The following is a 27,897-nucleotide window of genomic DNA, read 5'->3' on the forward strand; positions in this document are numbered from 1 at the left end:
CCACGTCCCAAGACGTGGCCTTATTGGCACGTCTTATCCAAGCGGAGATTGTGCCTCCCTTTTTAAGGGATTCCTGTCAACCCGGACGTGGGTAACCCAACCGTCGCTTGGGTAGAACTCCTTGGAAACAAGCAAGTTTTTAAGGCCCAAGCGGAGACGTTTGATATTTTGCAGCCTTTATATAGGGGTACAAACCCGTCTTCTTCTTCCACGCTTGCCTCTTTCTCAACCCCTGCTACCTCGAGTTCCAACACCCGGGTTTTGGTCGCCACCATCCCCAATCATGTCCGGATCCAGCCGTCAAGGCCGGTGGGTAGCTTCTTCTGTTGTGGGAGAAGACATTGCAAAGCTTCAAGCGGCGAGGTACCTGACCGCTGAAATCTATCATTGGCTTCCTGCCGAGGGGCAGGTTATTCCCACCCCCAGATCTGGCGAGAGGGTCGTGTTCGTGTCCCACTTCCTCTGCGGGTTGGGGTTTGGACTTAACCCCTTCGTCCGAGGGCTCATGTTCTATTACGGGCTAGACTTTCATGATTTGGCTCCGGACTCTATTCTTCTTATCTCGGAGTTTATCGTCACGTACGAAGCCCTCCTCCGAACTCCTCCGCACTTCGGCTTGTGGCTCAAGACCTTCGATGTGAAGCTGCAAGTGGTAGAGGGGGAGCAGGCCAAGTGCGGCGGCGCTATAGTGAGCAAGCTTGCTAGCGCCGTTTGGCTGAAAGGATCCTTCGCCAAATCTTCCGATCTGTGGTAGCAGGGGTGCTTCTATATCACCGAGCCCCGCTGCTCTAAGTGGGTAACTGCGCCTGCATGCCGATCCAGCCCCCCAATTCATCTTGCATCGTGGATTAACAAGGGGCTGGATTGGGGATCAACGAATGATGTGAGAACTCTGCAAAGTCGCATCCGAAGCCTCATTGAGAGGGACATCGACATAGCCAACGTCATTCAAGTAATGCTAGTTCGTCGGACCCTGTCGTGCCAGCCACGGCCTCTCTACCTATGGGAGTTCAATCCAGAAGGGCCGCGGACTCTTCAGCACTTCTTCGGCACAACGCACGAAGGAATGTGGATATTATTCTTCGGGAAATGAAGGCAATGGCCGGACACCACCGAAGATGTCGGCCTAGACTGTAACCATCCGGATACCCTGGTAAGTACCCATTTACCAAATACCTTATAGTCAGATACCTAGTGGCAAGATACCAAAAGTATCATCCTTTTTCAGGGCTGGATAAACAAGGTGGAATAGATTAGGTGTCCGGCTCCCCTTCCCGAAGACTGAGCTAATCCTGTGTTAACAAGGATGCTGGCCTCGGTGCCATACCAGGCACCAGCAGGGGAGGGCGAAAAGACCCAACATGACCTTGGTTCCGGAGGTAAGTCGGGCACTGAGTCCGGAGAAATCAACCTTTACTTGCCCGAAGATGGAGGCGGAAAAGGACCCAGTATCCCTTCTCCAAACAGGAGAAAAAGGGCTGCCTCTGAAGATTGGGAGGGGCGGTCTTCCAAGAAGGGCAAGATGCCACCATCTATCGGCTTGGGTTTGGAAAGTGACGCCGTTGAGCAACTCCAATAGGGGGGCAAGCCCTCGGCCAAACCGTAAGAGAATCCAGAGTACTTTGATAGCGTCCCTCTCCGTTATTGTTACCAGAGATACACGTAATGCATTTATGCATTTTTATAGGTCGGCACAGAATTTTTCTGGGCGATCCTCTTCTTCGGGGAGTCTCCTCCCAGAGATGATGGAGAGTGAGATGCCTCCTTCAACCTCCTCGCCCAATAAGGCGGATGACTCTGAAGTGTCATCGCGGAGGGTCCCTTTAGACGAGGGGACAGAAGAGGCAGTACCCAAAGGTGGACCTCCGACCATCCGGGATTTCGGGGCTGATGATAACAAAGGCCCCGGACTGTCTGGTTCACAGCCGACAGCGATTTTGAAGATGGGTGAGCAGATTCCTTCAAAGGATGATTGTGCTTTTGGAGCAGCTTCCGGAGACCCGAGGACTCCAGATATGTTGCGGGACATGTTGTGGAAAGCATCCGTCTCGGGGGAACAGCGTACCTTCATGGGTACAGTGATTGAAAAGATTTCGTCCGTGAAGAGCGGATTAAATGAGGCCTTCATGAGCCTACTGAAGGGCTTCAAGGTTTGTGACATAATGTTTTCAGCTATGTTTCATTTGCAAATATGCGCCTGTGTATAGGTAGTAGCCCCTGATACTCGGGTTGGCTTCCGCTGGGAAGCAAAACGGAGGATCGAAAAGGATCGTTTGAGGACTAACCTGGTCAACTTTGAACACGGGCTGCTTCCCCCTTGGCCGCTTCCCGAACTATGGAAATTGCCGATTTGCAGCGGAAGCTTGATGTGGCAGGGGATGATCTTGCTTTAATCAATATGCGTCTTGACTAGTCGCAAGGTATGTATTCAAGGCAATCCTCATACATTTTGGTGCTATAAGCATGGTGCTGAGATTTAGATGCTGGAATATGCATGGCTGCAGATGGTGCTGCCGCCGTTGAAGTTCTTCGAGCGGAGCTGGCCCGGTCCAAGGAGCAGGCCCGTCGTAATAATGCCGCTGCCAAAAAGGCGTCGGCTGAATTAAAAGCCGAACAAGCTGCACGGTGCCAAGATGAGGAGAAGATATCCACTATGATGCTCGAACTGGAGAATGCTACCAGTCGCTGTGAATTTCTAGAGAAGGAGAGTAAAGCCTTAATGGTTGATCTGGACAAGGCCTTACAAGAGGCTAGAGCAGCACTATCGGAATCCAGAGCAGCCCGTGAGGAGGTTCGACAGGTGAGGGATATTGCGGCTGGAAAGCCCTTTCTGCTGCAAACTAAGTTCGGTGACCCGAACTATGCCCAGCTTAACCAAGTATGGAGTTCTTCGAACGACTTCTTGGACTTGCCGAAGAGTTCTGCCGATGCGGCGTAGTATTACCAAGCGCGAGATGGATATGCAACAGAGAAGCTTTTTCGGTCACAGTTTGGCGCATCAAAGCACCCTCTGTTGCTCAATGAACAGGTGTCCTAATGGGCGAACTTCATAGGATATCCGGCGCTGCCATGAAGAATGCCATAATCCGGTTGTGGCCAACCGAGCCTGTTCTGAATAGCTATTTTGGTTTGGTGCAGAGGCTTGTTGATGCGGTGCCGCGTATCGATGGTGTGAAGCGATCATCGTGCATTGAGGGTGCGCGAATGGCTTTTGCCCGAGTCAAAACATTCTGGGGGAAGATGAAGGCCATGGATGTTGCGACGAAGAGTCCGCCCAAAGGCAAGGACCGCCGGGAATCGGAGCATTATTTTGAAGACGTCCTAGAGGCCGCCCGCTTTATAGAGGGTCAGTGCTCGAAAGACATAATGTTCGAGTGAGGTGTGTGAAAATTGTAAAAGACAATTTTATAGTTAATCTATTTATGTTTTGCTTGAAAGCTTGAATTCCTCCTGTGCGGCCGTTTTGATATAATCTAAAAGTTTTCTAGTCGTCGGCTTCAACCCCCTCATAGGAAGTATGGGGTTGTTCCGAAAGGCATTTAACCACTCTTTATCCAACGTCTTGGTCCATGAAGGAGGTGATAAATGCGGTGAACCACGCAATTGGACTATAGGGCGTTAACGCTTTCACTTAGCCATAGGAGTTTTATTGTGGGGCTACGACATAGCCCCTGGTATGCATGCGGCATATGGTGCTACATATTTGATCTGAAAAATATCCCTCGTGTGACACGGAGAATCGCTAAAGATTCCAAGAAGTCATCAAGTGGTTGACCAGCTCACGCCGCATCATGATAGTCAGTTTTCGGCTTTCTCTACTGAGGTGCTCGTCCGGTTTAGACCAGGGAACAATCGCATTAGTTCTCCCTTTACTACCCTAGCTGATAGAGCGGAACGTAGGGTAGCAAACACAGGAGCCGGGAAACCCAACTATTGACCCAAGACAATGATTCGGAGCTGATGCATATAAGGCCAAACTTGCGACGCCGAAGTATGCTATAGAGCTGTTCGGACTTTTACTGGCAACTCATTTGTTCCCACACAAAGCCCCTGACAGGTTATGCCAAGGTATTTCTGTGAAATAACCGTAGGAGCCATATTTGTTGGGGAAACAATGTGGGTGGTTAGTACGGATATTGTTTAATGGGAACTGAGCGATATGCCAATGATTACTTATGATATATATATAAGCCATCCTCCCGGCTATTTGACATGCTCGGGGTTGGAGGCGGAGGAACAGGCATAGTACAGGCTCGAGAAATATAGAGTGTGGTCTAAAAAAGTTATTTTGGACCTCTTGTCGCATGTCTACGCCGCCAGTCCTTGGTGGGGGGAATCCTTGATGGAAATAGCTCCTTAGGTGAGTGTACGGATCCGGACTCTGATAGAGCCAGTTTCCGATGTTTATCCTGTTCGTCACCTATTTTTAAAGGATAGCAAAGGAAGCAATAAAAAGAAAATAAATAATAATAAAAAATTTACTGGAGTGCTTGTAGGCTTGTCCTTATTGTGCTTCCGCCAATGCCCATGGTATCTTGAGTGTGTAATGATGTATGCGTGGTACAAACTTTGTAGGTGTACGAAGTGGGCGGCGGAAGCCGGGTTGCTATTTCTGTTCTAGGAGTAGTTGATCCTCGGGTGGAGACTGCTTCTGACCCCCGGTGTTTCGTTGGTGAACCTTTCCGTCATCCCTGTCGCTTGGCGGTCTCTGCCCCCTGTGTTCGGCGTTGAGCTTGCCGGCCTGTTTAAAGACCCAGCAGTTTCTGTTGGTATGATTAGCTGGTTTATCGGGGTGGCCATGAATCTGGTAGGGTTGGTCCAATATCCTATCCAGGTTGGATGGTTCGTCTCGATTCGCCTTGAATGACTTCTTCCACTGACCGGGCTTGGGGTTGCTAAATCCGGCATTGACCGCTGTATCGCCTAATCTTTCATTGTCATTGCAACTGTTGTGTTTGCTTCCTCGTGGCTTGCTGTTGCCGTCTCGAATTTCGGAGGTGCCCTGGTTGCTGGCGCTATTGCTTCTACGACCGAGCCAGCTATCTTCTCCCGTGCAAAAGCGGGTCCTCAGAGCAGTGAGTGCTGTCATGGATTTAGGTCCTTCTTGGCCGAGGTGGCGTGCAAGCCATTCGTCCTGGACGCTGTGTCTGAAAGCCGCAAGAGCTTCCGCGTCTGGACAGTCGACGATTTGGTTCTTTTTGACTAAGAACCGAGTCCAGAGCTCCCTGGCTGATTCTCTGGTGAAAGTGCAACTATCCCTAGGTGGTTTTGGTAATTCCTAACAACATATAGCTCATTGAGCTAATGCTATTTCAAGATTAATATCTCAGGAAAGCTCAATGTTTGGCATGGCATGGATGAGAAAAGTGGACCCCTCAAAATGCTAAGGACAAAGGATTGGCTCAAGATCAAAGCTCAAGACTCTACATTTTCTATTTTAGTGATCCAAGATCACATTGAGTCTATAGGAAAAGCCAATACTATCAAGGAGGGATGAGGTGTTGCTTAATGAGGTTCTTGCTCAAAATGCTTAGTGATATGCTCCAAAACCCTCAACTACTTTCTCACATCCACATATGACCTAAACCAAAAGTCAAACTCGGCCCCACCGATTCTTTGTATCCGGTACCACCGAGTTTCAAATGTCATAGCCGCTCCCACAAACCCTAGGCAAATCGGTCCCACCGATAGGGATCTCGGTCTCACCAAGATGGGATTGTAATCTCTCTGTTTCCCTTTGTAACATTTCAGTCTCACCGAGATGAGCGATCGGTCCCACCGAGATTGCAATGTAAACTCTCTGTTTTCCCTTCGTAACGTTTCGGTCTCACCGAAATGAGCGATCGGTCCCACCGAGTTTACCTGACCAACTCTCTGGTTAGCTTATTACCAAAATCGGTCTCACCGAGTTTGTGTAATCGGTCTCACCGAGTTTGTGTAATCGGTCTCACTGAGATTACGTTATGCCCTAACCCTAATCATATCGGTCCTACCGAGTTGCATGTCGGTCCCACCGAAAACCCTAACGGTCACTAGCTTTGCTGAATCGGTGCGACCGAGTTTAACCATTCGGTCCCACCGAGTTTGGAAAGTTATGTGTAACGGTTAGATTTTGTGTAGAGGCTATATATACCCATCCACCTCCTCTTCATTCATGGAGAGAGCCATTAGAACAAACCTACACTTCCAACCTATATTTTCTGAGAGACAACCACCTACACTTGTGTTGAGACCAAGATATTCCATTCCTACCATATGAATCTTGATCTCTAGCCTTCCCCAAGTTGCTTTCCACTCAAATCTTCTTTCCACCAAATTCATATCCTGTGAGAGAGAGTTGCGTGTTGGGGATACTATCATTTGAAGCACAATAGAAAGGAGTTCATCATCAACACACCATTTGTTACTTCTTGGAGAGTGGTGTCGCCTAGATTGGCTAGGTGTCACTTGGGAGCCTCCGACAAGATTGTGGAGTTGAACCAAGGAGTTTGTAAGGGCAAGGAGATCGCCTACTTCGTGAAGATCTACCGCTAGTGAGGCAAGTCCTTCGTGGGCGATGACCATAGTGGGATAGACAAGGTTGCTTCTTCGTGGACCCTTCATGGGTGGAGCCCTCCGTGGACTCGCGCAACTGTTACCCTTCATGGGTTGAAGTCTCCATCGACGTGGATGTACGATAGCACCACCTATCGGAACCATGACAAAACATCCGTGTCACCAATTGCGTTTGAATCCTCCAAACCCTTCCCTTTACATTCTTGCAAATTACATGCTTTACTTTCCACTGCACATATACTCTTTGCATGCTTGCTGGAATTGTGTTAAGATTGCTTGACTTGTCCATAGTTGCTAAAATCTGCCAAGAACTAAAATTGGGAAAAGGCTAGATTTTTATTTGGTCAAGTAGTCTAATCACCCCCCCTCTAGACATATTTTCGATCCTACAAGTGGTATCAGAGCTTTGGTCTCCATTATCCTTGATTTTCATAGCTTTTGGAAGTCATAGCCTTGGTTTCACAACCTAGGAGAGTATGGCATCTAGCGAGGGAAATTACCACCATAGAGGTCCTTACTTTGATGGTACTAATTTTGCTAGTTGGAAGCATAAGATGAAAATGCATATTCTTGGACATAACCCCGCCGTTTGGGCTATTTTTTGTGTTGGCTTGCAAGGTGAATTCTTTGATGGGAGAGAACGAAATCGTGAAGCTATCGCGGAAGAGTTGAAGATGCTGCAATACAATGCTCAAGCTTGTGATATCCTCTTCAACGGATTGTGCCTCGAAGAATTCAACAAAATCAGCCGTCTTGAGAATGCAAAGGAAATTTGGGATACTTTGATTGATATGCACGAAGGTACCGACTCCGTCAAGGAATCCAAGTTGGATGTGCTTCAAAGTCAACTTGACAAGTTAAAAATGAAGGATGGTGAAGGTGTCGCTGAAATGTACTCTAGGCTTGCTCTTATCACAAATGAGATTGCCGGCTTAGGGAGTGAAGAGATGACCGACAAATTCACCATCAAGAAGATCCTAAGAGCCTTGGATGGAAAAAACGATACCGTATGCACATCGATCCAAATGATGCCAAATTACAAAGATCTCAAGCCAACAGAAGTCATTGGAAGAATTTTTCTCATGAGATGTCACTCAAGGATAAGGAGGAGCTCCATAACAAGTCAAGTGGTTCTTACCAAGCCTCATGTCAAGCTCCCACATCATCAAGTGAGAAACAAACCTTCAATGAAGAATTGAGCCTAATGGTGAAGAACTTCAACAAGTTCTACAGGAATAGAAGAAAAGAGAGAAGTTCCAAGTCAAGGTCCTACAATGACAAAAGATCTTCTAGTCGAGAGCGAAACTGCTACAATTGTGGAAGACCCGGACACTACTCCAATGAGTGTACGGCTCCCCACAAGAGAATATAAGATTCTCCCAAAATAAGAAGTAGAAGAGAAGAATCACCATCAAGGGAGAGAAGGAGTAGGGATGATCGTTATGAACGAAGACCCTCCCGGAGAAGCAAGGATTCAGAAAGGAAGGACAAGTCATCAAGGAGCTACACAAAACGAAGACATCAAGCTCATGTTGGTGAATGGGTATCCGGATCCGACTCCGACAATGACTCCGAGAGAAGCTATCACTCCGACTCCGAATATACTCAAGATGAAGGTGTTGCCGGTATAGCACTTGTGTCAACCAACTCCTATGACATATTTGATTCACCAAATGAAGGAATTTTTAGATTCTTCATGGCCAAAGGTCCAAAGGTATCACACCCCTAGTATGTTGATTTCAATAGTGATGAAGATGACTTGTTAGGTGATGATGATTTACTTTTTGACAACTCTAGTGATGAATACTATGATGAAACGTCAATTAATCATGCTAATCAAGATGAAACGAATGAAAATGATAAGGAGAAGATTGAGTCTCTAACTAAAGAACTAAACACTCTTAAGTTAGCTCATGAAACTATCTTAGGAGATCATCGAGAACTTTTAAGGACTCATGAGAAATTACGTTTTGATAAGCTCAATCTTGAGCAAGAGCATGAGTTCTTAAAGGCAATCAATGATGATCTTCGCAAGAAAAGTTCTTCTTACATTGCCAAGCATTTACTCTTATCCACTTACATGCCTCAAGTCAAGTCTAGTAACAAGAACAAGAAGGATTCTTCTTCTAGTAGTAACAATAATCATGCTAAATCCAATATTGTTGCTTCTAGTAGTTCTCTTGATTCCAATAATGATTCTCTTAGCCAAGTTACACTTGAGAAAGAAAATATCTTATTGAATGGAATCATAGAGAAAGGTGTTTACAAGAGCCTTGCCGGGAGTAAGCAATTCGAGGAAATTGTACGCAAGCAAGGAAGGCACCGGAAGAATCAAGGTATTGGTTTTGAACGAAAGTTCAATGCCAATGGAGTTGAGTGCGAAGAAGATCAATACCCCAAGACGAAGTTTGTTCCTCAACAAGAGAAGTATGATCCTACTTCTTTCAAAGGGACACAAGCTCAAGATGATCTTCCACCACAAGACCACAAGGAAAAAGGCAAGGACAAGCTTCAAGAGGAAATTGATGCATTTGAAGAAGCTCCTAAGGCCTTGGTCAAGTGGGTTCCCAAGACTACATCGAGTTCCACTTCATCAAGTACAACTACAACTCCGAGGATTCCCATCAAGATGGTGTGGATCCCGAAGAAGAAGAACTAGAGAGTTCTTGAGGGTGACTCCGCCAACATACTTCACTCTTATCATTTTGGCAAGAACAAGTGCAATCAACTTCCACATCTTGCACTAGTTCAAGGAGTCACAAACCCTCTTGTTGGTAAGACAAGGGACAAGGTAACCTAATGCTCTCATAAACATCATCTTGTGTGTGCATCACTCTATGTCTATGGATATCCTTGTTTGTTCCTTGTGGGACTAACCCGTGTAGGTATTGAAAGTGCAACTCACTCCAAAGGATAGCTCCGAATGATCTACATCAACTTAGAGCATCCACATCTTCAACACCTACATGAAGTCATCATCGACAAAACCCAAGGTTAGTTCATCCCTCTTAGGGGGGATATCACATCTAGGGGGAGCTTTGCTCTAACAATTGAGTTAAAGCAACTCTAATGGTGTGAACACAACAATGCTTTTTGTAAAAGTGGTAACCCCACTTGTGCTTAAACGATGAGTATGACCTATGATCAACTGTTCTCATTTGACTCCTAAGTTAATATACTCATATATAGATGACCTAGTCATCGCCAATTTCTTGATAGATGCTAGAATTGTTTGTGCATGCTTTGCCACATATTTCATTTGTCATTTTATTGTGTGAGCATATTGGTTGCATAATTTACTCATTCGAGGACATCCACTTGTTGTTTTGATTGATTGGTTTCCTTTTTCTTTTGGCCAAGTGGACGGACAAGAATGCCTAAGAACCTTCTCTAGCTATCTATGCTTTTATCGTCTCAAACTCTATTCATGCTGCATCACAAAGTTTGATCAAGTCAGATTCGAACCACTCTGTGTGAGGAGCACTCGGACTCCCCGATTCGTCATAGACTTAAACTTCCAAAACTTCTTTGTGTGTTTTGGTCTGACCGGTTCATCCATTTCGGCCATACCGAGATCACTAAGTCGATCTAGGTTTTCAATCTCGGTGCAACCGATTTGAACTTTTCGGTCACACCGAGTTTCAGTAACTGCTTGCGGTTATGAATCTTGGTGCCACCGAGTTGTTCCACTCGGTCACACCGACAGGGTCAGGCTATATATATCCACGGGTCAAATTTTGGAAAACTTTCCGAACCTCCTCGCCCGCGCTTAGCCTGCTCGGCCTCCCTGGGTCTCCGGATCATCCTCCTCGTCGCGAGCCGCCTCCTGTCGCTGGTCTCCGCCGCCGTCAACGGGATCGTCTCCGCCGTTGCCACCATAGCAAGTTCATCGCTGAACTAGGGTATGGACTTGAACTTTGTGTTGTTCTAACTCCGATTCACCAGCACATTTCTTTGCCATGTATCTTGCCACGATTGAGATCAATATATCCATCGAAAACACTCCATGGTTTAGTCGTGAATTGAAAATTTAGGGTTAGGTTTCCGCTGAAACCATCTCGGACCGACCGAGTTGATGAAATCGGTTCCACCAATTTTGCTCAGAGCATTGCACATGTGATTCTCGGGCTGACCAAGAATTGCAAATCGGTGTGACCGAGTTCAACACTTTGTGAAACCCTAGCAGTCTCGGTGCCACCGAACTGTGATTCGGTCTGACCGAGTTCACTAGTTTAGGTTCCAAAAGCTACTTCGATATCACCGAGTTTGCAAATCGGTAGATCCGAAATGCTTTTTGTGGAAAACTTAAACTAAGTTTTTAATTCATTCTTTTGCAAAAACCTCTATACTTTGTGATGCTCATCCACTCTACCTCATCTATAATATATTCACAGGGTCTGCTGTCAGTGTTTGCATCATGTCAGATCAGAGTGACAGTCAGAACAAGTCAGAGGAGTAGGTTCACTTGAGTGAGGGCACTAGTCCCTCTAGCAGCTCAGATGATGGAAGCAGGAGCACACTAAGCAATCTGCCAAAGGCTGCCCCAAGGGCTAGCAAGAAAAGAACCTCAGAGTCAGAGGATGAGGACTATGTGGCTGAGGAAGAAGAAACCACCTCAAAGAGGAAAGTCCTGAAGAAGGAATATGGCACAGCTGATGCCACCAAGCCAGGGATGAAGCAAAAGCTTCCTGGCAAGAGAGCTCCAATGTTTAAAGCCAGAGCATCCACTCAAGAGACTTTGGGATCTGCACCCAAAGAGCAGGTTGTGGAAGAAAAGAAAAGGAAAGAGAGGGTCAAGAAGACCACTGCCAAAGTGCTTGGGAGATCTTCAATCATGAAAGACTCTGAAGAAGAGGAAGAGGATGCTGCACCAGCACCTAAAGCTTAGAAGCTTATGGGAGATGCCATACGATCAAGGGCTGCTCCATCTAAGCCCAAAGGAACCCCTAAGCCAGCTGCTCCAAAACCCAAAGCTGCACCCAAGAGGAGCACCAGGAACATCCCAGCAGCAGAGAAGAACAAGGCCCCAATGGCTGAAGCTTTAATGGAAGAAGAAGATGATTCTGTTGTCTTCAGGAAATTGAAGCCAAAAATTCCAGACCACAATTATGCTCATCCAGTTGCAGAGAACATGAAAGTCAGGAAGGACTTTGGTCTAAGGCTACGGAGAGAGTCTGATCCATATGCCACCAGGAGAAGGACTGCTGTGGACTACAGGTTCCATACAATGGAACAACAGGACTTCTATGAGACCATCTTGCTTGACAAGAAGCCCATAGTGTGTGACATGAGATGGGTCAATTTGACATTCATTAAGGAAAACGAGGATCACTTCCCTGGTGTATATGAAAGCTTCAAGGCTTGTGGAGTTGATGAGTTTGTGGCTCAGAAGCTCACAAAATGGAATGATGAGCTCAGCATGCAGTTCTACTCCATAGCTCACTTCTACCCAGTTGGAAGGATTGTCTGGATGTCTGAAGGTACGAGGTACCAGTCCACATTTGCAAAATGGGCTAAGTTGATCAATGCCCCAGAAGAGAGTGAAGATGACTTGGATGTCTATGCCAAGAAGAAGAAGGATCACAACACGATGGCACACATGCACAAGGAGATCCCAGATGCTGCTCTTGAGACACACAAGTTTGGATCCGTACATTGCCTTCTGTCAGGCTTGCCAACTATCAACTGGATCCGCAGGCACACTCTCTTGCCAAAGTCAGGTGATCACAAGATGATCAGAGGCCATGCAATTAACTTGCTTCACATCTTTGATGTCCCACGGAAGTTCGAAGTCATGAGCCTAATAGTGGAAACCATAAAGAGGACAGCTGCAGATCAGAAGAGGAGTTGTGGGTATGCCCCACAGATCCAGGAGCTGATCAACTCCAAGATGGGCGCTGGCACATATCTGCTGGACAAGGAGCACCTGCCCATCTACCCAGACTTTGAGGACAACACTGTGGTGATGGATGAAAATGAACCATCTTCTGTGCACGCACAAGCCAAGAAGGAGAAGGCAAAGGCTGGAAAGGCTGCAAGGATGCCAACTACTGAAGAAGCATCTCAGTACCTTCTGAAGAGCAAGCAAGATCAGCTTGGCTACTTGATTGCCTCCACTCTGAGGGTTGAGAAGGGATTGGCTACCCTGACTCAAAACCAGGAGAGCTTGGAGAGGATCATGGAGCAGAAGTTCTATGACTTAGATGTGAAGGTCACTGAGATCCAGTCAGTCGTTGAGAAACTTCAGGATGAAGTGGAGGAGAAGAAGGGCAAGACAACCACTGATGCTTTTGCTAGAGTGCCCAGAGGTCAGAGGTCTGCTGTAGTGCCTATTCCAGAAACCAGAGCTACTTGATCTGCACCAGCTACATCTTCAGTGCCACCGGCTCCAGCATCTACTCCACCAGCTCCGTCTACATCGACTGATGCCTTCGTTCTTGGAGTTCTGTCTACACCACCACCTGAAGACCAAGCCTGAGTGTCGATCTAGCACTATGCTTTTTTATGAACTTTTTGGTAACTTGTTTCCAAAGGGGGAGAAAATGTATAGATCATAGGCTTCGAGAGAGAGCATTGCTTTTTTATTCTCTCTTTTTTGTTTGGTGGTTAAACTTCGTTTATTTGCTTGGTTGAGATACTTTATACTTTGTGGTTGCTTAGATGATCGTGTGTTTGATCATATGCTACCTTAATGCTTGTTGGATGACATTATCCTTTTATATGATCATTCATTTTGCTTGGTCATGAGTGCATGTATTTTAATTATTATCATTTTGAGCGCTCCACCAAGATGTATGTGACATGGAAGAGTAACCCATGATCCTAACTCTTTGTGCATTTGTAGTCCAAAGCAAATCTTAAACTATGCACAAATTTAGGGGGAGCTCTTGCTTTTCACATACTTCTCAAAGCGACAATGTTTTTCACTCTTATTATCATTTTTTGAAGCTTTGATCTATATGTTGTCATCAATTACCAAAAAGGGGGAGATTGAAAGTGCAACTATCCCTAGGTGGTTTTGGTAATTCCTAACAACATATAGCTCATTGAGCTAATGCTATTTCAAGATTAATATCTCAGGAAAGCTCAATGATTGGCATGGCATGGATGAGAAAAGTGGACCCCTCAAAATGCTAAGGACAAAGGATTGACTCATGCTCAAAGCTCAAGACTCTACATTTTCTATTTTAGTGATCCAAGATCACATTGAGTCTATAGGAAATGCCAATACTATCAAGGAGGGATGAGGTGCTGCTTAATGAGGTTCTTGCTCAAAATGCTTAGTGATAATGCCAAAACCCTCAACTACTTTCTCACATCCACATATGACCTAAACCAAAAGTCAAACTCGGCCCCACTGATTCTTTCTATCCAGCGCCACCGAGTTTCAAATGTCATAGCCACTGCCACAAACCCTAGGCAAATCGGTCTCACCAATAGGGATATCGGTCTCAACGAGATGGGATTGTAATCCCTCTGTTTCCCTTCGTAACATTTCGGTCTCACCGAGATGAGCGATCGGTCCCACCGAGATTGTAATGTTAACTCTCTGTTTTCCCTTCGTAACGTTTCGGTCTCACCGAAATGAGCGATCGGTCCCACCGAGTTTACCTGACCAACTCTCTGGTTAGCTTATTACCAAAATCGGTCTCACCGAGTTTGTGTAATCGGTCTCACCGAGATCACATTATGACCTAACCCTAATCATATCGGTCCTACCGAGTTGCATGTCGGTCCCACCGAAAACCCAAACGGTCACTAGCTTTGCTGAATCGGTCCGACCGAGTTTAACCATTCGGTCCCACCGAGTTTGGAAAGTTATGTGTAATGGTTAGATTTTGTGTGGAGGCTATATATACCCCTCCACCCCCTCTTCATTCGTGGAGAGAGCCATCAGAACAAACCTACACTTCCAACCTATATTTTCTGAGAGACAACCACCTACACTTGTGTTGAGACCAAGATATTCCATTCCTACCATATGAATCTTGATCTCTAGCCTTCCCCAAGTTGCTTTCCACTCAAATCTTCTTTCCACCAAATCCATATCCTGTGAGAGAGAGTTGAGTGTTGGGGAGACTATCATTTGAAGCACAAGAGCAAGGAGTTCATCATCAACACACCATTTGTTACTTCTTGGAGAGTGGTGTCTCCTAGACTGGCTAGGTGTCACTTGGGAGCCTCCGACAAGATTGTGGATTTGAACCAAGGAGTTTGTAAGGGCAAGGAGATCGCCTACTTCATGAAGATCTACCGCTAGTGAGGCAAGTCCTTCGTGGGTGATGGCCATGGTGGGATAGACAAGGTTGCTTCTTCGTGGACCCTTCATGGGTGTAGCCCTCCGTGGACTCGCGCAACCATTACCCTTCGTGGGTTGTAGTCTCCATCAACGTGGATGTACGATAGCACCACCTATCGGAACCACGACAAAACATCTATGTCTCCAATTACTTTTGAATCCTCCAAACCCTTCCCTTTACATTCTTGCAAGTTACATGCTTTACTTTCCGCTGCACATATACTCTTTGCATGCTTGCTTGAATTGTGTTAAGATTGCTTGACTTGTCCATAGTTTCTAAAATCTGCCAAGAACTAAAATTGGGAAAAGGCTAGATTTTTATTTGGTCAAGTAGTCTAATCACCCCCCTCTAGATATACTTTCGATCCTACATCTGGGCTGTTGGACAATGTGACTTAGGTCATCGGCATCCGGTGGCCGGACATGTGTTCCTCGGAAGTTATTGAGGAAGGCCTCTTCCAAGTCTTCCCAGCTGCCTATGCAGTTTTCAGGTAGGCTATTTAACTAGTACCGAGCTGGCCCTTTTAGTTTTTGTGGGAGGTATTTAATGGCATGGAGGTCGTCCCCACGGGCTATGTAGATATGCAGGATGAAATCTTCTATCCATACCGCGGGATCGGTTGTCCTGTTGTATGATTCAATATTGACAGGTTTGAATCCTTCGGGGAATTCATGATCCATTACTTCATCTGTGCAGCAAAGCGGGTGTGCGGTGCCTCTATGTTGGGCCACACTGCGACGTAACTCCGAAAGAGTCCCTTTGCGGTTTTCGGATCGGGCGTGGCGAGGTTTGACATGTCCGAATAGGTAGCCATAGTCACGTGTCGAAGCATGCTTTCGCGATTCGTAGATCGGTCTTGCATTTCCTGCTCTATTGTCCAAGTCCCTCTGCAGGTTGTCTGGGTAATCGTGAGCTGCGTTGTTCTTGCCTTTACGGCGAGGTGGGCGGTCTGGTGTTTAGCTTGAGTTGCCTCTTTATCCGGACAGAGTTGTCGGCGATCTGCCGCATTATGTGACGATGGTATGGGCTCCAACGCCCTGTCGTCGGACTGGTATAGCGATTTGCGCTTTGGGTAGCTTTTGGTGAGGCCACTAAGGCCGTATTCTTCGGCGACCAGGACTTTGGTCCATCTATCATTGAGTAGGTCTTGGTCAGCTTGAAGCTGCTGCTGCTTCTTTTTCAGGCTCCTTGCCATAGCTATCAGCCTGCGCTTGAAGCGCTCCTGCTCGAGGGGCTCTTCGGGTACGATGAAGTCTTCATCGTCGAGGCTTACCTCATCTTGAGAGAGCGGAAGGTAGTTGTCGTCCTCCGAACCATCGCTGGGCGGGGCCTGTTCATCAGGGCTGGCTTGCCCGCTTTCCTGTTCCTCCTGCTCGGATATTGCTCCCACAGGTTCTTCATTGCTTTCGGTGCCGTCCGGAGTTCTATTTTCTCCAGGGCCATCGTTGCTGCGGCATGACATGGGGCGGCATTTGGGGCGCCGGAACTTAGACTGTGTCTCAGGAGTTTTAACTAGATCTCCCTTGTCCTTGCCGCGAGGCTTTTTAAGTATATCGATCATGTACACGTCATATGAAGGGGTGGCCGTCCCACGCCTGCTGACTGGCAGATCTTGGCCTTGCTCCTTATCGGCATCATCGTCTATGCCGTCAACGTCTTCGGAGCCAGAAGCGGGTATGTTGGTTAAGTCCTCGACAGTGGCTATGAAGTGGGTGGCGGGTGGGAAGCGAAATTCTCCATTGTCAGCCTCTAGCTCGAACCGGACATAATTCGGCCGTGAGTCCCCCATCGGGGACAGGTTTTTCAACGAATTCAGCATGTCGCCAAAGGGCGAGTGTTGGAAGACATCTGCGGCACTGAACTTGATGATTTATAACCGATCCAGCTCGGTGTCCGGGAGCGCGCAAGGTTCAGAACTTATAGTCGGAAACGAGTCCGAAATTCCGTTGACACTGATATTGCCTGGTGTTGAGTTTGTGTGCGGCTCCAACACCGCAGACTCTGTGGCTTCAGATGGTGCAAACTTCCTCGGATCTGAGGTCGTAGCAGTTATAGGAACCATCTCCAGAACCTGGTCCCATGACAGATTTAGGTCACGTTCATCGGAGCGAGGGGGGCGATCGCCGCGGTCTCAAATCCATTGAAGATCAAGTCTCCACGGATATCCGCGACATAGTTCAGGCTTCCAAATCTGACCTGATGACCAGGGGCATAGCTATCGACCTACTCCAGACGGCCAAGCGAGTTGGCCCGCAGTACGAAGCCGCCCAACGCGAAAATCTGTCTGGGGAGGAAAGTTCCACCTTGGATAGCGTTACTATAGACAATTGCAGGGGCCATCGAACCTTTTATCGACGGCACAATGGAACTGTCAATGAAAGCACCAATGTCGGTGTCAAAACCGGCGGATCTCGGGTAGGGGGTCCCGAACTGTGCGTCTAGGATCGATGGTAACAGGAGACGGGGGACACGATGTTTACCCAAGTTCGGGCCCTCTCTATGGAGGTAATACCCTACTGATGACCCATAAGTATAGGGTATCTATCGTAGTCCTTTCGATAAGTAAGAGTGTCGAACCCAACGAGGAGCAGAAGGAAATGATAAGTGGTTTGTAGCAAGGTATTCTCTGCAAGTACTGAAATAAATGGTAACAGATAGTTTTGTGATAGGATAATTTGTAACGAGCAACAAGTAACAAAAGTAAATAGAGTGCAGCAAGGAGGCCCAATCCTTTTTGTAGCAAAGGACAAGCCTAGACAAACTCTTATATAGAGAAAAGCGCTCCCGAGGACACATGGGAATATCATCAAGCTAGTTTTCATCACGTTCAGATGATTCGCGTTCGGTACTTTGATAATTTGGTATGTGGGTGGACCGGTGCTTGGGTACTGCCCTTACTTGGACAAGCATCCCACTTATGATTAACCTCTATTGCAAGCATCCGCAACTATAACAAAAGTATTAAGGTAAACCTAACCATAGCATGAAACATATGGATCCAAATCAGCCCTTTACGAAGCAATGCATAAACTAGGGTTTAAGCTTCTGTCACTCTAGCAACCCATCATCTACTTATTACTTCCCAATGCCTTCCTCTAGGCCCAAATAATGGTGAAGTGTCATGTAGTCGACGTTCACATAACACCACTAGAGGAGAGACAACATACATCTCATCAAAATATCAAACGAATACCAAATTCACATGACTACTAATAGCAAGACGTCTCCCATGTTCTCAGGAACAAACGTAACTACTCACAAAGCATAAACATGTTCATAATCAGAGGAGTATTAATATGCATATAGGATCTGAACATATGATCTTCCACCAATTAAACCAACTAGCATCAACTACAAGGAGTAATTAACACTACTAGCAACCTACTAGCACCAACCCCGGACTTGGAGTCAAGAATTGGATACAAGAGATGAACTAGGGTTTTGAGAGGAGATGGTGCTGATGAAGATGTTGATGGAGATTGCCCTCTCCCGATGAGAGGAGCGTTGGTGATGACGATGGCGATGATTCCCCCCCCCCCCGGAGGGAAGTTTCCCCGGTAGAACTACTCCGCCAGAGCCCTAGATTGGTTCCGCCAAGGTTCCGCCTCGTGGCGGCGGAGTTTCGTCCAAGAAGATGCTTCTTATTTTTTCCCATCGAAAGACTTCATATAGCAGAAGATGGCCACCGAAGGGCCACCAGGGGGCCCTCGAGGTAGGGGGGCGCGCCCAGGGGGTAGGGCACGCCCCCACCCTTGTGGACAGGGTGTGGCCCCCCTGGTGAATCTCTTCCTCTAAGTATTTTTTATATATTCTGAAAACGTCTTCCGTGAAGTTTCAGGACTTTTAGAGTTGTGCAGAATAGGTCTCTAATATTTGCTCCTTTTCCAGCCCAGAATCCCAGCTGCCGACATTCTCCCTCTTTATGTAAACCTTGTAAAATAAGAGAGAATAGGCATAAGTATTGTGACATAATGTGTAATAACAGCCCATAATGCAATAAATATCGATATAAAAGCATGATGCAAAATGGACGTATCAACTCCCCAAGCTTAGACCTCGCTTGTCCTCAAGCGAAAGCCAAAATCGAAAAATATGTCCACATGTTTAGAGATAGAGGTGTCGATAAAAATAAAATACGGACATGAGGGCATCATGATCATTCTTAGAACATCAACTTATATAATTCTTGTCATATAATCCCTTATGCTAGAGTAATAATTCAATCACAATTTCAAGTGTGAATCGTAAACTTCATTGAAAACTAACAAACTATAATCTCAGTCATTGGAGCAATTGCAATTTATCATAACATAGAAAGAGCCAATGTATAAGAGCTTTTCAGCAAGTCCATATACTCAACTATCATATAATCTTTCACAATTGTTGACACTCACACAATACTTATGGGTATGGAGTTTTAATCGGACACAGAGAAAGATAGGGGCTTATAGTTTTGCCTCCCAACGTTTTACCTCAAGGGTAATGTCAACAGTAATAGTTCATGAAAACTCACATCCAATTAGCCATATATACCAGGATCTTTCCAACATACCGTGCTTGCCAAAGGATAAAATGTAAAAAGGAAGGGTGAAGATCACCATGACTCTTATGCAATGTAGGAGATAAAAGTAAAAGATAGGCCCTTCGCAGAGGGAAGCAGAGGTTGTCATGCGCCTTTATGGTTGGATGCACAAAATCTTAATGCGAAAGAACGTCACTTTATATCGCCACTTGTGATATGGACCTTTATTATGCAGTCTGTCGCCTTTATTTCTTCCATATCACATGATCATATAAAGCTTATTTTCTCCCACACTAATAAGTTATACATATTTAGAGAGAAATTTTTATTGCTTGCACCAATGACAACTTACTTAGAGGATCTTACTCAGTCCATAGGTAGGTATGGTGGACTCTGATGGCAAAACTGGTTTAAGGGTATTTGGAAGCACAAGTAGTATCTCTACTTGGTGCGATGAATTTGGCTAGCACGAGGGGGAAAGGCAAGCTCAACATGTTGGAGGATCCAAGACAATATAATTTATCTTAGATGTAAGAAAACATAACCCATTATGTTGTCTTCCTTGTCCAACGTCAACTCTTTAGCATGTCATATTTTAATGAGTGCTCACAATCACAAAAGATGTCCAAGATAGTATATTTATATGTGAAGACCTCTCTTTCTTTATTACTTCCTATTAATTGCAACGATGACCAAAAACTACGTTTGTCAACTCTCAACAACTTTTATTCATCATACTTTTTCTATGTGAGCTCATTACTCTCCATAAGATCCACATGATCTCTTTGTTTCTTTTTATTCTTTCTCTTTTCTTTTATTCACTTAGGATCATGGCAAAATAATCAAGCCCTTGACTCAACACTAATTTTTATTATATAGCTCACGGACTCGATTACATAGAAAGATTATAAAGCAAAACTCACAACTAGATCATACTAAGAACTTTTATTCTACTAGATCAAGATATTACCAAAAGGATCGAACTAGGAAAACGGTAAAGATAAAAGTGATGGTGATACGATACCGGGGCACTCCCGCAAGCTTGGCAGTTGCCAAGGGGAGTGCCCATACTAGATACTCAATTCTTCTTTGTTGGTGGAGACGGTGGTGGTTTTGTTGATGGCGTAGGCTTCTTCCTTAATTTGCGCTTGAGGACAGAGTTTTGGTCCCTTAGGTCATCGATCTCCTGCTCCAAGCTCAGTATCTTTTTGTATAGTTCCTGCTTGTTTTCCTGCAAGAGGCGAAAAGGGATAAACTCGATCTTAGGTTTCTTTACTCTATCCGGGAGGCTTGACTATTTGAACTCCACATGCATGTCCCCAGGTTGAGGTAGTGGGACTTCATCTTCATCTAAGCTCGTCTCCTCCTTTCCCTTGGGTTCATAGTCCTCTTCTTCTTCTTCTTCTTCTTCCGTAGTCCAACCACAATGCTCCACATCCCCATAGACCTTAGTATCTGCAAGGTAATCAGCCATGTAGCTTTCTCCTTTCGAATCCTGGGACGACCTATTGCTCTATCTGCAGCAGGACAGCTCGAAACAAAGACAAGAGATATTTGTGTGATACGGTGGTCAAAACCCCCAGGAGATTATATAATGAATTTTTACCGACCAAAATACGTGTTGTGTAAGAAAACAGAGTCGAGAGAGTGCACGAGGTGCCCACGAGGTAGGGGCGCGCCTAGGGGGGTAGGGCCCGCCCTCCACCCTCGTGGAGCCCTTATGTCCTTCCCGGACTGCTTCTTATTTTCTATTTTTCTAAATATTCCAAAACGGAGAAATATTGTTTTAAAAACTGTTTTGGAGTCGGTTTACTTACCGTACCACATACCTATTCCTTTTCGGAGTCTGAAACGTTCCGAAAAGTGTCCCTTATGTATTACTCCGGGGTTACGGTTTCAATAACATTGGTTTCAACATCTATGGGATTACCTGAGATATAATGTTTGATTCTTTGACCGTTCATCACCTTCGGATTTGTGCCTTCGAAGTTGTTGATTTTTATGGCACCGGAACAATAGACCTCCTCGATAACGTAAGGACCTTCCCATTTAGAGAGAAGTTTTCCTGCAAAAAAAATTGTAAACGAGAGTTGTATAGCAATACATAATCACCTACTTTAAACTCACGCTTTTGTATTCTTTTGTCATGCCATCTTTTAACTTTTTCTTTAAACAACTTGGCATTTTCATAGGCTTGGGTTCTCCATTCATCAAGCGAGCTAATATCAAATAGCCTCTTCTCACCGACAAGTTTAAAATCATAATTGAGTTCTTTAATGGCCCAATATGCCTTGTGTTCTAGTTCGAGAGGTAAGTGACATGCTTTTCCATAAACCATTTTATACGGAGACATACCCATAGGATTTTTATATGCAGTTCTATAGCCCATAATGCATCATCAAGTTTATTGGATCAATTCTTTCTAGATCTATTAACAGTCTTTTGCAAAATAAATTTGAGCTCTCTATTACTCAATTCTACTTGACCACTAGACTGTGGGTGATAAGGAGATGTAATTCTATGATTAACATCATATTTAGCAAGCATTTTACGGAAAGCACCAGGAATAAAATGTGAACCACCATCAGTCATTAAATATCTAGGGACTCAAAATCTTGGAAAAATAACTTCTTTAAGCATTTTAATATAAGTGTTATGATCAGCACTACTAGTTGGAATAGCTTCTACCCACTTAGTAACGCAATCAACAACAACTAAAATATGTGTATATCCATTAGAGGAAGGAAAAGGTCCCATATAGTCAAAGCCCCAAACATCAAATGGTTCAATAAAGAGTGAATAATTCATAGGCATTTCTTGACGTCTACTAATATTACCAATTCTTTGACATTCATCACAAGATAAGACAAACTTACGGGCATCCTTTAAGAGAGTAGGCCAATAAAAAACAGATTGCAATACCTTATGTGCAGTTCTATCTCCAGCATGGTGTCCTCCATAAGCTTCGGAGTGACACTTGCATAGGATCTGTTCCTGTTCATGCTCCGGTGCACAACGTCTAATAACACCATCTACTCCTTCTTTATAAAGATGCGGGTCATCCCAAAGTAATGCCTCAAATCATAGAAGAACTTTTTCTTTTGCTGGTACGTGAAACTAGGTGGTATAAACTTAGCAACGATGTAATTAGCATAATCAGTATACCATGGAGCAGTATGAGAAGCATTTATGACATTTAATTGCTCATCAAGAAAGCTATCATCAATAGGAAGTGGGTCATCAAGCACATTTTCTAACCTAGATAAGTTGTCTGCAACGGGGTTCTCAGCTCCCTTTCTATCAACAATATGAAAATCAAATTCTTGTAGTAAGAGAACCCATCTAATAAGTCTAGGTTTAGCATCTTTCTTTTCCATAAGATATTTAATAGCAGCATGATTAGTGTGAATAGTTACTTTAGAATCAACAATATAAGGTCTGAACTTATCACAAGCAAATACAACCGCTAAGAATTCTTTTTCAGTAGTAGCATAATTTCTTCGAGCATTGTCTAGGGTCTTACTAGCATATTGAATAACATTTAATTTCTTATCAACTCTTTGTCCTAGAATAGCACCTACAGCATAATCACTAGCATCACACATAATTTCAAAGGGTAAATTCCAATCAGGTGGCTGAACAATGGGTGCAGAGATCAATGCTTTCTTAAGTATCTCAAATGCTTCTACACAATCATCATCAAAAACAAATGGTATATCTTTTTGTAATAAATTAGTGAGCGGCCGAGAAAATTTTGAGAAGTCCTTAATGAACCTCCTATAAAATCCGGCGTGACCAACGAAACTTCTTATACCTTTGATGTCCTTGGTACATGGCATCTTTTCAATAGCATCAACCTTTGCTTTATCAACTTCAATACCTCTTTCAGAAACTTTGTGCCCCAAGACAATACCTTCATTAACCATAAAGTGGCACTTTTCCCAATTCTAGACAAGATTAGTTTCTTCACATCTCTGCAAAACTCGATGAAGGTTGCTCAAGCAATCATCAAAAGAAGATCCATAGACGGAGAAATCGTCCATGAAAACCTCACAAATCCTTTCACGAAAGTCAGAGAATATAGCCATCATGCATCTTTGAAAGGTAGCAGGTGCATTACATAAACCAAAAGGCATACGTCTATAAGCAAAAGTACCGAAAGGGCAAGTAAAAGTAGTCTTTGATTGATCTTTGGCTGACACAGGTATTTGAGAGAAACCAGAATAACCATCTAGAAAGAAAAGATGTGTATGTTTGGATAATCTTTCTAGCATTTGGTCGATAAAAGGTAAGGGGTAATGATCCTTTTTAGTTGCCTTATTTAATTTGCGGGAATCAATTACCATCCTATAACCTGTAATAATTCTTTGAGGAATCAATTCATCTTTATCATTAGGAACAACAGTAATACCTCCCTTCTTAGGGACACAATGGACAGGACTTACCCACTGGCTATCAGCAATGGGATAAATTATACCTGCCTCAAGGAGCTTTAGTATTTCCTTTCTTACCACTTCTTTCATTTTAGGATTCAGCCGTCGTTGATGGTCACGAACTGGTTTAGCATCTTCTTCCAAATTAATTTTATGTTGGCATAGAGTGGGACTAATGCCCTTAAGATCATCAAGAGTATATCCAATAGCAGCACGGTGCTTCTTCAGGTTAGCACTAATAATAATAGGATATATCTTTTTCTCATCAAGATAAGCATATTTAAGAGTATCAGGTAGCGGTTTAAGCTCAAACATGGGATCACCCTTGGGTGGAGGAGGATCCCCTAGGATTTCAACAGGCAAATTGTTTTTCAGAATAGGCTCCTGTTTAAGGAATACTTCGTCTATTTCCCTTATTTCATTCATAAACATAGCATTTTCATGGTCTATCAAATATTGTTCTAAAGGATCACTAGGAGGTACGGCAATAGAGGCAAGACCAATAATTTCATCCTTACTAGGTAATTCTTCTTCACGGTGTTGTCTACTAAATTTAGAAAAGTTAAATTCATGAGTCATATCATCTAAACCGATAGTAACAACATCCCTTTTGCAATTTATGGTAGCATTAACAGTGTTCAGGAAAGGTATACCAAATATAATGGGACAAAAGATATCTTGTGGGGAACCAAGAACAAGAAAATCAGCTGGATATTTAGTTTTCCCACACAAGACTTCAACATCTCTAACAATTCCCATTAGTGAAATAGTATCTCTATTGGCAAGTTTAATTGTGACATCAATATCTTCTATCTCAGCAGGTGCAGTATCATGCATAATTTCTTTGTATAAGGAATAAGGTATTGCACTAGCACTAGCACCCATATCACATAAGCCATGATAACAATGATCTCCTATTTTAACAGAAAGAACAGGCATGCCTACCACTGGTCTATTTTTATCTTTAGCACAAGGTTTAGCAATTCTAGCAATTTCATCAAGGAAATGAATGACATGCCCAACAATATTATCAGACAAGAGATCTTTAACAATAGCAATATCAGGTTCAACTTTAATTTGCTCATGAGGTGTATAAGTTTTAATATTGCTTTTACAAACCACAGTTGAAGCTTTAGCATGATCCTTTATCCTAACAGGGAAAGGTGGTTTCTCAACATATGTAGTAGGAATAATAGGATCATTATAAGTGACAATCTTTTCTTCAACTTTAATAGGTGCAGCTACTTTTACTTCTATGGGAGGATGATTTTTAAACCACTTCTCCCTGGGGAGATCAACATAAGTAGCAAAAGATTCACAGAAAGAAGCTACTATCTCAGAGTCAAGTCCATATTTAGTGCTAAATTTACGGCAAACATCGGTATCCATAAAAGATTTAACACAGTCAAAACTAGGTGTCATACCTAACTCCTTACCTTTGTCGAGGTCCCAATCTTCAGAGTTGCGTTTAATTCTTTCCAATAAATCCCATTTGAATTCAATAGTCTTCATCATAAAAGAGCCAGCACAAGGAGTAATTAACACTATTAGCGACCTACTAGCACCAACCCCGGACTTGGAGTCAAGAATTGGATACAAGAGATGAACTAGGGTTTTGAGAGGAGATGGTGCTGTTGAAGAGGTTGATGGAGATTTCCCTCTCCCGATGAGAGGAGCGTTGTTGATGACAATGGCGATGATTTCCCCCTCCGGGAGGGAAGTTTCCCCGGCAGAACAGCCCCGCTAGAACCCTAGATTGGCTCCGCCTCGTGGCAGCGGAGTTTCATTCGAGAAGATGGCTTATGATTTTTCCCATCGAAAGAGTCCATATAGCAGAAGATGGTCATCGGAGGGCCACCAGGGGGCCCACGAGGTAGGGGGCGCGCCAGGGGGGTAGGGCGCGCCCCCACCCTCGTGGGTAGGGTGTGGCCCCCCTAGTGAAGTTCTTGCGCTCAATGTTTTTTATATATTTGGAAAACATCATCCATGAAGTTTTAGGACTTTTGGAGCTGTGTAGAATAGGTCTCTAATATTTGCTCCTTTTCCAGCCAGAATCCCAGCTGCCGGCATTCTCCCTCTTTATGTAAACCTTGTAAAATAAGAGAGAATATGCATAAGTATTGTGACATAATGTGTAATAACAGCCCATAATGCAATAAATATCGATATAAAAGCATGATGCAAAATGGACGTATCAACTCCCCCAAGCTTAGACCTCGCTTGTCCTCAAGCGAAAAGCCGAAATCGAAAAATATGTCCACATGTTTAGAGATGAAGGTGTCGATAAAAATAAAATACGGACATGAGGGCATCATGATCATTCTTAGAGCAGCAACTTATATAATTCTTGTCATATGATATCTTATGCTAGAGTAATAATTCAATCACAATATCAAGTACGAATCGTAAACTTCATTGAAAACTAACAAACTATAATCTCAGTCATTGAAGCAATTGCAATTTATCATAACATAGGAAAGAGTCAATGTATAAGATCCTTTCAGCAAGTCCACATACTCAACTATCATATAATCTTTCACAATTGCTGACACTCATGCAATACTTATGTTTATGGAGTTTTAATCAGACACAGAGAAAGATAGGGGCTTATAGTTTTTGCCTCCCAACGTTTTACCTCAAGGGTAATGTCAACAGTAATAGTTCATGAAAACCCACATCTAATTAGCCATATATACCAGGATCTTTCCAACATATTGTGCTTGCCAAAGGAAAAATGTAAAAATGAAGGGTGAAGATCACCATGACTCTTTTGCAGTATAGGAGATAAAAGTAAAATATAGGCCCTTCGCAGAGGGAAGCAGAGGTTGTCATGCACTTTTATGGTTGGATGCATAAAATCCTAATGCGAAAGAACGTCACTTTATATTGCCACTTGTGATATGGACCTTTATTATGCAGTATGTTGCTTTTATTACTTCCATATCACACGATCATATAAAGCTTATTTCCTCCACACCAATCAATCATACATATTTAGAGAGCAATTTTTATTGCTTGCACCAATGACAACTTAGTTGATGGATCTTACTCAATCCATAGGTAGGTATGGTGGATTCTCATGGCAAAACTGGTTTAAGGGTATTTGGAAGCAAAAGTAGTATCTCTACTTGGTGCAATGAATTGGCTAGCATGAGGGAGAAAGGCAAGCTCATCATGTTGGAATATCCAAGACAATATAATTCATCTCAGATGTTAGAAAACATAACCCATTATGTTGTCTTCCTTGTCCAATGTCAACTCTTTAGCATGTCATATTTTAATGAGTGCTCACAATCATAAAATATGTCCAAGATAGTATATTTATATGTGAAGACCTCTCTTTCTTTATTACTTCTTATTAATTGCAACGATGACCAAAACTATGTTCGTCAACCCTCAATAACTTTTATTCATCACACTCTTTCTATGTGAGCTCATTACTCTCCATAAGAGTCACATGATCTCTTTGTTTCTTTTTACTTCTTTCTCTTTTCTTTTATTTACTTGGGATCATGGCAAAAATAATCAAGCCCTTGACTCAACACTAATATTTATTATATAGCTCACAGACTCGATTACATAGAAGGATAATAAAGCAAAACTCACAACTAGATCATACGAAGAACTTTTATTCTACTAGATCAAGATATTACCAAAAGGATCGAACTAAGAAAAACGTAAAATATAAAAGTGATGGTGATACGATACCAGGGTACTCCCCCAAGCTTGGCAGTTGCCAAGTGGAGTGCCCATACCAGATACTCAATTCTTCTTTGTTGGAGTAGAAGGTGGAGTTGTTGATGATGGATAGTCGCACATCGAGCGTAGGAGGTCTTCTAGCTTGCGGATAATGCCCTTGAGTGCGATGATATGCTCCTTCAACAAAATATTTTCACGTGTGAGATACTTATTTTGTATACGAGCCAACTCAATCATCTTGAAAGCTTCTATTCTTGTTGGGGTAAGAAGATTGTGATCCAATTGAAGGGTGTCCTCTGTTGCTGGAACTTGGTCCTCCATGGCCTTCTTGATCCCTTCATCCTTGTTGATCTCCATAGGCTCTTCTCTCTTTAGCTCTATCTTCATT

Source organism: Triticum urartu, chromosome 6A (assembly GCF_056163025.1).
Source record: "Triticum urartu cultivar PI428250 chromosome 6A, HENAU_Tu73, whole genome shotgun sequence".
NCBI lineage: Eukaryota > Viridiplantae > Streptophyta > Magnoliopsida > Poales > Poaceae > Triticum > Triticum urartu.